The 15,484-nt window shown below is 47.0% G+C and overlaps 1 protein-coding gene and 1 pseudogene across 6 annotated transcripts in view; both read left to right on the forward strand.

Annotated features, from left to right (window-relative positions):
* Positions 1–15,484, forward strand: part of LOC134945051 (glutaminase kidney isoform, mitochondrial-like) — a 1,232,451-nt gene that overhangs the window by 389,222 nt on the left and 827,745 nt on the right. The window lies entirely within an intron of this gene.
* LOC134947027 (5S ribosomal RNA) lies at positions 12,908–13,025 on the forward strand (annotated as a pseudogene).

Here is a 15,484-nt window from a genome sequence, read left to right on the forward strand (position 1 = left end):
GATTCTAGCCAATTGGGATGGCCTGCCTCACCGGATCAGGTCTCAAATTATCTCATTGACTCCGGAGGTCCGTCTGTCGCTGCTCTGGTGGCTCCGGGACCAACAACTGTGCAGGGGCCGTCCATTCTGGAAATCCGACTGGGTCCTCTTGACGACAGATGCCAGTCTAAGAGGTTGGGGCGCAGTGCTGGAGCAACACTCCCTTCAGGGGCGGTGGACCAAGGAGGAGTCCCTCCCCTCGATTAATATTCTGGAGTTGCGGCGGTCTTCAATGCCTTGAACCTAGCCCAGCATTTAATTCAGAAACGTCCTGTTCAAGTACAGTTGGACAACGCCACCACAGTGGCTTACATAAATCATCAAGGCGGTATTCGATGCCGCCTAGCAATGAAGGAAGTCTCACGGATTCTACAGTGGGCAGAACGCCATCTACCGGCCATATCGGCAATATTCATTTCGGGAGTCCTGAATTGGGAAGCGGACTTTCTCAGTCGTCAGGACGTGCATGCCGGCGAGTGGGGCCTCCATCCAGAAGTGTTTCAACTCCTCGTGGAAAGGTGGGGCCTTCCAGACGTAGATCTGATGGCGTCTCAACACAATCACAAGGTTCCGGTCTTCGGAGCAAGGACAAGGGATCCTCAAGCAGCATTCGTGGATGCGCTGGCGGTACAGTGGAGGTTTTGGCTGCCGTACGTGTTCCCTCCAGTGTCACTCCTGCCCAGGGTAATTCGGAAGTTCAAGCAAGAAAAAAGAATTCTGCTTCTCATAGCTCCAGCGTGGCCCAGACGGCACTGGTTCTCAGACCTGCAAGGCCTATTGTCAGAGCGTCCAATTCTATTTCCACAACGCCCAGACCTCCTCGTTCAGGGCCCCTGTGTCTACCAGGACCTAGCCCGGCTGTCTTTGACGGCGTGGATCTTGAAGTTTCCGTCTTAAGGGCTAAAGGGTTTTCTGAGGCGGTCATTCAAACTATGTTGCGGGCCCGGAAACCGGCTTCGGCTCGGATTTACTATAGGGTTTGGCATTCTTACTTTGTTTGGTGCTTATCTAACGATTAAGACGCTTCCAAGTATAGTATAGACAAGTTGTTGTTCTTCAGCAGGGCCTGGACTTAGGCCTGCGTCTGGCCTCCCTCAAGGTTCAAATATCTGCCTTGTCGGTGTGGTTTCAGAGAACAATTGCGACCTTACCTGATGTGCATACCTTTACTCAGGGCGTGTTGCGTATCCAACCTCCCTATGTCCGCCTGTGGCTCCTTGGGACTTGTCGGTGGTTTTGGAGGCGTTACAAGAGTCTCCGTTTGAACCTCTTGGTTCAGCTGACCTTAAGTGGATTTCCCTTAAGGTGGTGTTTCTGCTGGCTATTGCTTCAGCTAGAAGAGTGTCGGATTTGGGTGCCTTGTCCTGTAGTTTCCCATATCTGATATTTCACCGTGACCGGGCGGTTCCTAGGACTCGTCCCGGCTATCTACCTAAGGTGGTTTCTTCGTTCCACCTTAATCAGGAGATTGTAGTTCCGGCACTTCTTTCTCCTGATCTGTCTCCCAAAGCGTGGTCTTTGGATGTGGTACGGGCTCTCCGTATCTATGTGAAGAGAACTGCTCCTATTAGGAAATCTGATTCTCTTTTTGTTGTGTTTGGGTTTCACAAACGGGGCTGGCCTGCTCACGAGCAAACTCTGGCCAGATGGATTGGAATGGTGATTGCACATGCTTATGTGAAGGCTGGTCTCTCTGCTCCTGATCACATTAAGGCCCATTCTACTCGGTCTGTTGGACCTTCTTGGGCGGCCCAACGTGGTGCGACCCTTGAACAATTGTGCAAGGCGGCTACGTGGTCCTCTGTGAACACGTTCATAAGGGTCTATGCCTTCGATACTGCCGCTTCCCAGGATGCTTCCTTTGGACGCCGGGTTCTTGTGCCCGCTACAGTGCGTCCCCTCCCATAAGGAACTGCTTTAGGACATCCCCATTGTCCATACCTTGTGGAGCCCAGTGTACCCCGCAGCAGAAAACGAGTTTTATGGTAAGAACTTACCTTTGTTAAAACTCTTTCTACGAGGTACACTGGGCTCCACAAGGCGCGCCCACCCTGACGCACTTAGCTACTTTGGGTTGGTATGGCATTAGCCGCTGACACGTCTCCTGTCGTGAGAATGCGGTGTTGTGGCTACTAACCATTGTCGTCTCTTTTCCTGCTACTGCATTGCACTGGTTTAAAAACTGAGATCCTGTGCAGGGAGGCGGGGTGATATAGGAGGCGGCGCTATGCATTCTGGGAACAGTCAAAGCTTTGAGCCTGTTGGTGCCTCGGATCAAGATCCTACTTTACACCCCATTGTCCATTCCTTGTGGAGCCCAGTGTACCTCACAGAAAGAGTTTTAACAAAGATAAGTTCTTACTATAAAACTCGTTTTTCGGTATGCTGTCTGGGCAACAGCATGCCTGCGCCGTGGGAGTTGGGGGGGGGGGGGGGGGGGGGGCGTCACCGGCCTTGCAAGGTGCAGAGCCGCTTCTCTGCTGCAGGAACTCCGTTGTGAGGGGCTGTTGGTTCAGAGGGGCACTGCGCCTTGACTGTCGCAGCTGCAGCACGCCGCACACCCCTAACGCTGCCTGAAGGTGACATCGGTGGTGAGTACACACTGGGGACCCCGCTAGGGAGGTCCCCGGTTCAAAGTGCAGCTGACCACAGGCACGGCGTACTGGGCCCTCCCTGTGGGGTCCCGCTAGGATCCCTCGTGTGTACACTGGCACAAAACTGCTTAATTAAGCACTTGCGTGAAGTTTTAAGCTTATTTGGAGACATTGGCAGTATAAATAATATGTACAGCTCCGGCGCTATTGGAGGGGGCGGGGCTTCCTCAGAGCGGGACCAGCTGCGTTTTGGCGCCTTCCTCTGTTTACAGCAGCCATCAACAGCGCACACTCAGCGCTTCCTGCTTCACAAACGCTGGAAACTGGTACGGGGTGTAGCTAAGGGGAAGAGCTGCTTGTGTACAGTACTCTGAGCCTACTTAGGATTGCAGTTTGTTAGTGTTACTGTGATTTACAGAGCTGACAGTCTCACTGGGGCTGTGCAGCTCAGGGTGTGCTGGTATTCTCCCTCTCTCTGTGTCTCCTCTCACATACAGTAGGGCAGGCTTGCATTATAACTGTCTGTGTGTATGTTTTTGTACTTACTGTGAAATATGGGTAAGTACAAGATGTTACAGTATCTGTCACACCAGATTCTCTCCAGATTCTCTCCATGAGCAATGCAGTCAATATTCACAAATTAGTGAAGAGGTTTGGGGAGAGGGTACAGAGCCCCACTGGTTAGAGTCTCTTAAAACTATGATGTCAGATATGTCATCCCAGCTCACTGCTAATGTGTAGAAAACTCAGCTACTGCAACAAGCTGTTGCAGATTTAGCTGCTAGGGCTGATGCACAGCCCCCCTCTCTCATGCAGGTCCCCAGAAGTGTGGTTTACCTGCTCTGCGCTCTGATACAGATGATGATATACAGGATGATCTTAGTGGGGATCCCGATTTTACTCAGGGTATTGAACCTCTCATTTTGGATATAAGGGATGTGTTACAGCTCCCTCTAGAGGACACTGCTTCACAGCAGTCGTTTTTCTTTGTACAAAATAAGCCAATATCACTTTCCCTGATTACTTATTCAAACAAGCCTGGAAAAATCCAGACAAAAAATTCCAAGTGTCCAAAAAGTTTTTGCGCACTTTCCCATTTGCTCCTCAAGGTAGAAAATTTTGGGAGGAACCTCCTGGGGTGGATGTCTCAGTCTCTCGTCCGTCTAAGAAGACGGTGCTGCCTGCCCTGGGCTCCTTTACTATGAAGGATCCTGGGGATAGAAATATAGAGACTACCCGTAAATATAATTGTGTGTTGCTGGATGACCCATGCCATTCATTCCTGGGCCACACAAATTCAGGGAGGCCTCTCGGGGGATATGCCCTTAGTTACCATGGAACCCTCCTGAAGCACATTCAGGACACTACTCGTGTCCTCTGTCATTCCCTCAAGGAGATGGGGAACATAATTGCTCGGATGTCGACCATGGCGGTGTTGGCGCGCAGGGCCTTGTGTTTGCGTCAGTGGATTGCGGACGCAGAATCCAAACGTACTGTGGAGTCCCTCCCTTTTCCTGGGGAATGGCTTTTTGGGGTTGAGTTGGATGCATGGATTTCCAAGGTTACTGCTAGGAAATCCTCGTTTCTCCCCACTGGGGCCCCGCCGGTGAGACATTCCTATCCGGGACTGTATGTTCAGTCCTTTTCGATCTCGTACATTTCGATGGAAGGCCAGAGGTACCTCTGTTGCCTCTAGCTGCATTGGAGGCAAGTCCAGAAAACCTGCAAGTACTGGTTCTCATGAACAGTACACCAGTTCTGCTTCCACTAAAGCCTCAGCATGACGGTGCCCACCCACCCCGAGGGGATCTCGAGGTCTGAGCTCGACTGCGTCACTTCAGCCGCGTCTGGGAGACCTCCTGCCAGGATGCATGCCTTGATCAGGGAACTCGTTTCTCAAGGCTACAAGCTGGAGTTCGACCAGCTTTGGAGGATATGCGAGTTATGTTGCAACAGTCTATCTGAAAGTTGGTCCAGTCCCACGTCATTGTTCCAGTACCACTACGTGGCAAGGGGTTCGGTCAGATCCATTCCGAATCTGAAATCCTTGAATCCTTATTTGAGGGTATTCAAGTTCAAAATGGAATCACTGCAAGCAGGGATTGCGGGCCTTGAGGAACGGGAATTTATGGTCTCCTTGGATATCAAGGATGGCTATCTCCTTATTCCGATTTGGCCTCCTCATAAGGCGTACCTGCGGTTTGCCCTGCTGGCTGATCGCTTCCAATTCCTGGCACTGCCCTTCGGCCTGTCAACAGCCCCGAGGGTATTCACGAAGGTGATGGCGGAGATGATGCTTCAACTCCGGGTCCAAGGGATCAATGTGGTCCCTTATCTGGACGATCTTCTGATAAAGGCGATATCCATTGAGCTTTTGTTGCTCCATATCGACCACACCATCCGTTTTCTGTCCGACCATGGGTGGATCCTCAACTTACAGAAGTCCCACCTGGAGCCAACTCAGCGGCTCCTGTTCCTGGGGATGTTGCTGGATACTGTGGCACAGAAGGTGTTTCTACCAGAGGACAAGACGACAACGTTTCAGAAGATGGTCCACATTGTGCTCTGACCTACTTGAGTGTCCGTACATCTCTGCATAAGATTGTTGGGAAAGATGGTTGCCTCCTACGAGGCAATCCAGTATGGGAGGTTCCATGCCAGAAAATTTCAGTTGGATCTCCTGAGCAAGTGGTCCGGATCACATCTACAGATGCACCGGATGATTCAGCTGTCACCTGAGGCCAGGATTTCCCACCTGCAGTGGCTACAGTCCTTCAATCTCCTGGAGGGCAGGAGTTTCGGAATTCAGGATTGGATCCTCCTCACGACGGATGCGAGTCTGAGAGAATGGGGAGCTGTCACCCAAGGGGCGCAGTTCCAAGGCAGGTGGTCAGCCCACGGAAGCCTCCTTCCAATCAACATTCTGGAACTTCGGGCGATCTACAATGCTCTGCTACAAGCCTCTCCTCTGCTCAAGGATCACGCGATCCAGGTACAGTCGGACAATGCCACAGCGGTAATCGACAAGGAGGGACAAAAAGCAGAGCCTGCATGCGAGAGGTGTCAAAGATACTCCTCTGGGCGGAAAGAAATGCAAGAGCCATGTCTGCAATCTTCATTATGGGTGTGGCCAACTGGGAGGCGGACTTCCTGAGTCGTCACGATCTCCACCTGGGGGAGTTGGGGACTCCACCATCTGGTGTTCCAGCAGGTCATCGACCGGTGGGGTTGCCCACAAATAGACATGATGGCTTCTCGTCTCAACAAGAAACTTCCCTGGTATTGCTCGCGGACCAGGGACCCTCAGGCGAGGGCACTGGCGTCGCCTAGGCCTTACCGGCTGGTCTACCTGTTTTATCCGATCTCATTGCTCCCAAGAGTGCTAAAGCGAATCGGGAATGAAGGTGTCCAGGCAATTGTAATTGCCCCTTATTGGCCTCGGAGGGCGTGGTACGCAGATCTTCTGGACATTTCTGTCCAAGACCCTTGGCCTCTACCACTCAGGAGCGATCTTCTTCAACAAGGACCTTTTGTCTACCCCGGACCTACGGTGTCTTCGTTTGACTGCATGGAGGTTGAGCGGAACATCCTAGCTCACAAGGGCCTTTCCAAGAAAGTTATTGGTTCATGGTTCAGGCCAGGAAACCTGTGACGTCAAAACACTATTCTCACAGTTCGGATGGTGTAATGGTTAGCATTACTGCCTCACAGCACTGAGATCATGGGTTTGATTCCCATTGTGGCCCTAACTGTGTGGAGTTTGTATATTCTACCCGTACTTGCGTGGGTTTCCTGCGGGAACTCCGATTTACTCCCACAATCCAAAAATATACTGGTAAGTTGATTGAATCCCAACAAAAATTAACACTGGTGTAAATGTGTACATGTTGTAGGGAATATAGATTGTAAGCTCCACTGGGGCAGGGACTGTTGTGAATGGCCAAATATTCTCTTTAAAGTGCTGCGGAACATGTGTGCGCTAGTTAAATAACTGGTAGTAATAATAATAATAATAATAATATCTGGAGGAGATATGTCTCTTGGTGCAAGGAACGCACGTATCCACCTGCAGAGTTTCACTTGGGACGTTTCCTATGTTTTCTGCAGGCTGGTGTGGATAAGGGCTTACATTAAGATCCAGATTTCAGCTCTCTCCAAGCGCACCACCAATAGGGTCGACAATTGAAAGGTTTTCCCTTTCCAATAATTGTCCAATTTTTTGGTTTCTCTCACTTTATCACAATTTATACCGGTGCCAGGTCGCTCTCTTTTTTGTTAGTAATCCTCTATGCTGTAGGATAAATACAGCCTCTGACCCAGGCACGGTCTCCTTAGATTAGCTTTCAGCTTCCTTACTCATTCAATTCTATATTTGTCTTCCCCCTGGATCTTATCTCTTTTTTAGCAGCTATCCTTTTTAATTAGCTCCTTAGATTGTCAAGTGAGCCCTCCTATATCTGTTAATAGGTGGGTGACACTTATATTAAAACAGGCTCTGCCAACCTAACATGTCCACCTTTTCCCTGAAAACTGAATTATCAAAACGTCCGAATATCAACATTGCGGACCCCTTTTCAGATACTTACGAACACCCCACTCCCAACTCAGATTGGCGTACCTCCTTTTCTAAGTTACAGAAGAACTTGCAGAAGAGGACACGGCTCTCATGGGACGTCACTACATTAGAAAATTATATCAAACATAAGATCGTGCCACGTGGCCTCAGACCCAAGGTATTCCCCTCCTTCCCTCTCGCGAGTGATAATTTGAAGAGTGAATGGGAAGCGGCCCTACTTAAGTGCTCACATGAATTACTTCACCTTTTAGTGAAACACGACACTCTGTTATTAGACCAAGTCGAGAAGGAGATAGAGGAAATCGGTAAGACCCTAGAAATTTGGGAAAAGGATTTACCCTTCCAGGCGGCTTTCGAAAAACATAAGAAAGAAATCGATCTGTATGAACAGACCATAGTGGATCGCAAATGGACCAAATTTATTCGCGATAAACAAGATTTCGCGAGAGGGGATATTTTCAGGTGGAATCCGACACCTCTGAGTCGGAGCCGAAAACCAAGGGAAGATCCCACCTTTTCAGAATTCGAATCCTCTACGAGTGGAGATTCGGCAAGCGAAACCTTTGAGAGTCAAGAGGAAAGTGACAACTTCCACCCTCGTTTTTTAGGCCCAAGTCAGAGATCAAGAGGCCGCGTCAAAACACGAGGAAAACAAGGAGAGGGGGAAAGAAGACACGACGGTCGAAACTCAGACTGGGATACAGCAAGGACAGCACGATATCCGGCCCGGCAGAGAAAGCCAGTGAGGTAGACTCTAATAATTCGACTTTACTGCAAGTCATCAATTTATCCACCAGGTCCCTCTCTCCGGACCACATGGCAGTACTTAGCAAGGGACTTTTCTTCTCCCCATCCAAATCCTTTAACCGATTCTCTTGGGAAAAAGATCTGAGATTGTTCGGTAGGAAGCTTCTCCTAAAAAAATTATTTTTCAAACAACAAGGGAGACCATTAGAGAATAATATGGATTCAGATCTCTCCACTACCGACCTCAATGCTATCCAAGAATTAGAAGAATTGCAGGCCGAATCAGGTATGGATGCACCTACTACCCACAGGCCCCAATGTAGACCCAAATCGACTTTCTTCCCTCCTGATAATAACAACCCGGAGATCAGGGTATTTCTTAACCGAGTTTCTAAAGAATTCGATGATATTTATGCCCAAACCCGACAGGGCCTCTACCATTTTCCCAAGAACCTTAAATTTAAAGAACGTAAAGCATTACAAGAACTGGAAACCTGGCATGACGTGATTTTTAAACCATCTGATAAAGGTGGCAATATCGTGATTTGGCCACGAGAAATGTATATTTCTGAGGCTCACCGGCAACTCCTTAACATCTCCTGCTATAAAAAACTTCTTAATGACCCTACCACGGGATTTTTGAATGCCTATAACTCCATAATACAACGGGCAACAACACAAGGCACGATCTCCAGATCCGAACAAAAATATCTAACAACACAGAATCCGAGAACTCCAACCTTTTACCTACTTCCGAAAATACACAAGGATGCCTCTACACCGCCTGGAAGACCAATTATGTCTGGTAATGGGGGCCTTTTGGAACAACCGAGTCGGTTCCTCGTTCTTCATCTTCGTGACTATGTTCTTGCCTTACCTTCTTACTTGCAAGACACAGCAGATTTACTACGCAAGATCCACAATGTACATTGTGAAGATAATTTTCTATTGGTAACCCTAGATGTAGAAGCCCTCTACACTAGCATTAATCACCACCAAGGAATTACAGCTGTCAAGCACTATTTAGATCAAGGAGGAACCAATGATTTCTCGGATTTTCTCCTGACGTTACTTGACTTTGTCCTGTCCAAGAACTACTTCGTTTTCCAGGATCAGTTTTTTCTACAAATAAGGGGTACAGCAATGGGCGCAGCATGCGCCCCAACGTATGCCAACCTGTTTTTGGGGTGGTGGGAGCATCTCCATGTCTTCAACTCAGCAAATGAGAAATACACCACACATGTGGATTTATGGTTGAGGTATATTGACGACGTGTTTATCATCTGGAATGGAGAAAGGGAACTCCTAATGGAATTCATTGGCTTACTGAATACCAATAATTTGAACATCAGATTGACTCATACCATCAGTTCAAAGCAGGTTCCCTTCCTCGATCTGAACATTTACAGATCGCACACGGGCTATCTGGAAACAGAGCTATATCGAAAGGAGACTGCAACCAACAGTCTCCTGTTCCAAACTAGCTCTCATTTTCCGCCGACCATTGAGAATATACCCAAAGGAGAATATCTTAGACTCCGACGCAATTGCTCTGAGGATCACATTTTTCAAATCAAGAGCTGGGATCTCACCAGGCGCCTCCTTGCCCGAGGATACAGCAAACGATCACTAAAACGAGCCTACCAATCTACCACATCTGTCAAGAGAGATCAACTAACCTTTAGGACCAACAAGACAACTCCAGAAAATGCGGATTCAGTTAGATTTATAGGAACTTTCTGCCCGGAGTGGAGATTACTCAAAGATGCTATAACCAAACATCTCCCCATACTCCAATTGGATCCGGATCTATCTTCTGCTGTGGGTCCTTCGATACAGATGAGTTGGCGTAGATCAAAAAACATCAAAGATCGACTAGTTTGGAGCCACCTGCTGACCACAGCACGTAAGAAGCCGACTACAACAGGCTCTTTTCCGTGCGGCCAATGTAAGGCATGTACACACATATTTCAAACCAATATGGTCACAGACAAGTATGGTCAATCAACCACAATATCACATTTTTTCAACTGCAACACCCAAGCGGTAATTTACTGCATTACTTGCAGCTGTAATATGAAATATGTCGGTATGACCACACTAAAACTAAAAGAGAGGGTCTTAGAACATCTGGGGAACATTCGTAATGCATCCAAAGATCTGGCACGTATGAGACAACTCACCACGGTTGCCAGACATTTTCATTTTCAACACAAAGGTCTAATGAAGGATCTAAAAGTCTTTGGCTTAGATCGCATTCACTTGGGCATACGAGGGGGCGACATGACCAAAGAATTGTACAAAAAAGAGAGCGAATGGATCTTTCGCCTTGGCACTCTAAGACCCCATGGACTGAATGAAAATATTAATTATGGTGCTTTTCTATAAACACTTTCAATTACAGTATTTGCTGGCGTATAAGACTACTTTTTTGCCCTGAAAAACATGCCTCCAAGTGGGGGGGTCGTCTTATACGCCGGGTGCACTTCAGTTGGGATAGTCATAGCTGCCATAGTGGCCTTCCGATACTCGCCCGGTGCCCATAGTGGCCTCCCGATGCCCGCCCACCTCATTCTACTCACCATCCAGTATCGCGCGATATCCAGTGCGGCCGCGGCGGGTCACTAGTGCCAATTACAGGGAGATGCAGGGACTGGCCGGAGGCGCTGCAGTCGCGTTGTGGCCGTACAATGGTGACAATGACAGGTACTGTAATGGCACTAATACTAATACTAATGGCACTCATGTGAAACCGGTAACACTAAATGCACACAGGGGTATACTTTTATACATTTTACAACTTTCTCCTCGCCCCCTCCCCCCTTCTTATGCATACCTTGATAAATACTCCCTATCCAAATCTCTTATCAGGTCATAATATACAGTATGTCACAAATCTGATGTTCTTTTACGTTTTATTTGGTGTGTGGAAGGGGGTAGTCTTATACGGCGAGTATATAACAAACTCTATATTTTGAGTGGAAATGTTGGGGGTCGTCTTATACGCCCAGTCGTCTTATACGCCGGCAAATACGGTATGTCCATGGATCTCAAATGGATCTATTTTCTCCTTTCCTTTTTCTCACTTCATCCACTTCATCCACCCCCACTAATGTAAAGGGTCCACGTCAACCCCATAGACACGACACCATTCGGTGCATTACTATCACTCCTTATCTGCATCCCTTCCTACCCTCCCCTAGTGCTGCCCTTCATCAAGGGCACACATCTTCATCATCTATTGTCACTCCTAGTTCCTAAACCACCCCCCCTTCCCAATTCTTCCAATCCTTTTTCTATTTCAGTTCACCCACTTCATACCACTCACCCCCATTCACCTATCCAGGTGGTCCCCCCCCACATCCACCATCATCACCTTTCCCAGGATACCTCCGTCTCTCCCATACACAATTTTGATACATTGCATACAACATTTTTTTCATATCACCTCGTAATTTTTGCTATCCCTACCAATAACTTTTCCCTTCACAGCTATATCACTTTTCTCCACATCTAAGGCCTCCTCATTTAGGGGGGCATCCCATTCACTTTATTTCTCATCTCCCAGTCCCTAATCACCTTTCAGGTCCCCATGCACTTCTCCTCTGTCACCCCCTATTTTCATCAGGTAATTTACCCACCGCCCCCCTCTCTTCATTTTATTGTATCCCGCTGTAATCATCAGCACACCACCAGCCCAGTTCAGCTCACTTAATAAAGTGCTCCTTTCTTTTCACAGCTTTTGCCATAAGGTTTAATACCTGCCCATAACCTCGGCGTGACACAATTCCTCATGTCAAATTACATACCTACCTACCTCAATACCACTACCCAATGCATTATAATCCCGTATACCCTCTCTTAACAGGGTGCCGCTCTCCGTACCATGGTTACCATGACTACAGGGTGATTGTTCACATCAACCCCTGGTATACCCTCTTCCAATATGGCGCCGCTCCATGCACCGGGTTACCTTGGCGACAAGGCTGTTTCCATTGCGCATGCTTACTAGCACCGCTTCCCCTATGACCGTGATCCGATCACGTGCTGCTGACGTCGGCCAGGAAGCGCTGGTAATACGCTCCCATAGCCCGCGTACATATCATCCCCGCTATCAGGCTTAATCAGCAGGTAAAATTTCATTGGCTGCTATACCAATAAACAAAGTTTTTAAATCTTACACTGAGATTGCTAATGCGAGATCCCGGAAGTGAACAAGCCCAACGGGTGAAACGCGTTTTCCACGGATCCCAGCAGGAGATTCTTCCATGGAGGTTTTACTGGTCACCATTGGTTCCCGGATTTTGACACCTTAACACCATGAGTATCATTTTCAACATTTAAATCTTTTGGGATTTCTCCCTTTTTTTTCATCAATCCTCATGTTAATTAACCTACTGCACATTCTGTCACCAGATTTCACCTGAGCAGTACATTGCACTGTTCCCAAATCAACAGTGAATCTATATCACTGTACTCATAGGTGCTCATTTGCACTGTTCTCATATCAACAGTGAATATATATCATTGTACTCATAGGTGCCCATGCACTAAACATATCTTTTATCTTTATTGTGATTCACAAATTTACCTGACGCCTTTTGTTATGGTATAATAATTTTTTCTATATACAGATACTCCTTCCTTCTCTCTTTTTTTGGATAATCATCCTATGGTTATCAACACAAACCTACTGTCATATTCATTTTTTCTTCTCTTTCTCTTTCTTTTTCCTTCTTTCTTCTTTTTTTCTTTCCCATCCTCACTGGCCCACCCCTTTTTTTCAGTGGACTCTCATCCACGATCCAGGGTGCACCACGTCACCATTGGTGACTGACTCACCTTGCCTAACGTGGAAAGCAGATCCACACATTAACTAGACTGTATTCTTTTCTATCATCTCATTCCCTCACCTTTCTTATATAGGTGCACTCTCATTGGTAGATAGCCTCTCTACTATCATACTACGCTGTTAATGCCCGATCTCGTCCGATCTTGGAAGCCAAACAGCGGTGGGCCAGGTTAGTACCTGAGAGGAGACTCCCTGGGAATACCTGGTGTTGTAGAGAAGGATATTCCCCTTCATTTCAAGGGTGGACACCAACAGCAGCATCACCATCATTCACTCCTCCCCTTTCCCCCATCCCTCCACCCAGTCTGGGTCTTTTTCCTTGTCTTATTGCCTCCTTCGTCTTTTCCTTCCAATTCTCACGTCTACCATCGTACGTTCAGGAATGTATAAGATATGTTGATAAATTGTGCCATATGAAAAACAGGTGACCATTAATCTGTCCAGTATTGACCCTCTCAGTGGTCTTTCAAAGACATTAAATTGGATCTTCCTGCTTGGTCTTATTAACACAGAATTTCTGTGCTGGTCAGGAGAAACGGCTGTCAGACTATCAGGTGTCTGCAACCTTTCTAACTTGTCTCATGTGACTATTCAGACCAGAACATTACTTATTTTTTCGCATACTTTTTCTCATTTGATATAATTAATAAAAAACAAAAAATCTTGTTCTTTTGATCTCAGTGGGATACTATCAACTTTTTAATTAATTGCTAAATAAATATATGTTTTAAATATCTTTTCGATTCATATCTGAAGAATATCTTTTCTTTCTTCTTCTAAGAGTGCGCCCACACAAGAGCTTTCTTTCTCTCCAGTTTTCAAGGGAATATAGATTGTAAGCTCCACTGGGGCAGGGACTGTTGTGAATGGCCAAATATTCTCTTTAAAGTGCTGCGGAACATGTGTGCGCTAGTTAAATAACTGGTAGTAATAATAATAATAATAATAATAATAATATCTGGAGGAGATATGTCTCTTGGTGCAAGGAACGCACGTATCCACCTGCAGAGTTTCACTTGGGACGTTTCCTATGTTTTCTGCAGGCTGGTGTGGATAAGGGCTTACATTAAGATCCAGATTTCAGCTCTCTCCATTTTCTTTCAGAAGAAATTGGCAGTGTTGCCAGAAGTTCAGACCTTCTTGCAAGGGGTACTCCACATACAACCTCCCTTTGTGCCGCCTACGGTACCCTGGGATTACGATGAGGTGTTGAAATTTCTACAGTCCTCCTGGTTTGAACCTCTGATGACAGTAGAAGACAAGTACCTCACGTGGAAGACGGTGATGTTACTGGCCATGGCTTTTGCTCGACGTGTTTCAGAATTAGGGGCCTAATTGTGTAAAAGTCCTCTTTTACGAGGACAGAGTGGAGCTCCGGACTAAACAACAGTTCCTGCCGAAGGTTGTCTCCGCGTTTCATCTGAATCAACCTATTGTGGTTCCGTCCGGTTCTGATGTTTCTGCTCCTCCGGAGGCATTGGATGCTGTGCGTGCTTTGAAGATTTATGTCAAGCGTACAGCTCAGATCAGAAAGACTGATTCCTTGTTCGTGCTCTATGATGCACAGAAAAACGGTTGTCCTGCTTCGAAGCAGTCCATTGCTCGTGTGATAAGGCTTACTATCCATCAGGCCTATGTGCCGGCAGCCTTACCTGTTCCTAAGTCTCTGAAGGCCCACTCTACTAGATCAGTGGGCTCTTCCTGGGCGGCTGCCCGTGGAGTCTTGGCCTTGCAACTATGCCGAGCTGCTACCTAGCTGGGGCAGAACACTTTTGTGAAATTCTACAAGGTTGATACCCTAGCCAAAGAGGATACCCAGTTTGGGCAGGTGGTGCTGCAGCAGTCTCCGCACATTCCCATCCGTTCTGGATGTTTTGAGACGTACCCATCGTACTAGTTTCCCCCAATATCCCTTATGGATGCTAGAGAAAATAGGATTTTAATACCTACCGGTAAATTCTTTTCTCGTAGTCCATAAAGGATATTGGGCGCCCGCCTCAGTGCGTTGACATTTCTGCAGGTACTTTTTCTATAGAACCCTGTTCAGCTGTTGCTGTTGTTGTTACCAGCCATTGCTGGTTATTATATGTTTGTGGTGTGCTGGTGTGTAAATCTCACCACCCTTTGTTATCATGTTTTCTTTCTCTCATATATGTCCTTTCTTCTTCTGGCACGTTTTTACCTATAACTGCCTGTGGGAGGGGGTATAGAAGGGAGGAGCCAGCACACCCAGTTGAAGAAATGTAAAGTGCACTTGGCTCCTTTGGACCCCTTCTATACCCCATTGTACTAGTTTCCCCCAATATCCCTTATGAACTACGAGAAAAGGATTTACCGGTAGGTATTAAAATCCTATTTTGAGGAATTTCCTCCCAAAACACCCATTTTTGGGAAGTCCCGGCAAATTTTAAGCATCCCCTGTGTGTACCATGGAGGAACCATGCCAGAGATCTCTGATATCTGTTGTGGTTCCTCCATTTCAGACCACAAAGCAGGTTTCTATGGGGGGTGGCTGTGCTGTCAGATTTAAGCTGCTGAATGCCTATAGTAACCTACATACTACTACTCCACAAAGTAAGTGCACAAATGAACACTGAGCCCGGCAAAAAAAATCTCCCTAAAATTGCTTGAATATGTTAATTTTCATGTTGCAAATTTAAAATGTGATATTATAAC

The sequence above is a fragment of the Pseudophryne corroboree genome, chromosome 7 (assembly GCF_028390025.1).
Source record: "Pseudophryne corroboree isolate aPseCor3 chromosome 7, aPseCor3.hap2, whole genome shotgun sequence".
NCBI classification, from domain to species: domain Eukaryota; kingdom Metazoa; phylum Chordata; class Amphibia; order Anura; family Myobatrachidae; genus Pseudophryne; species Pseudophryne corroboree.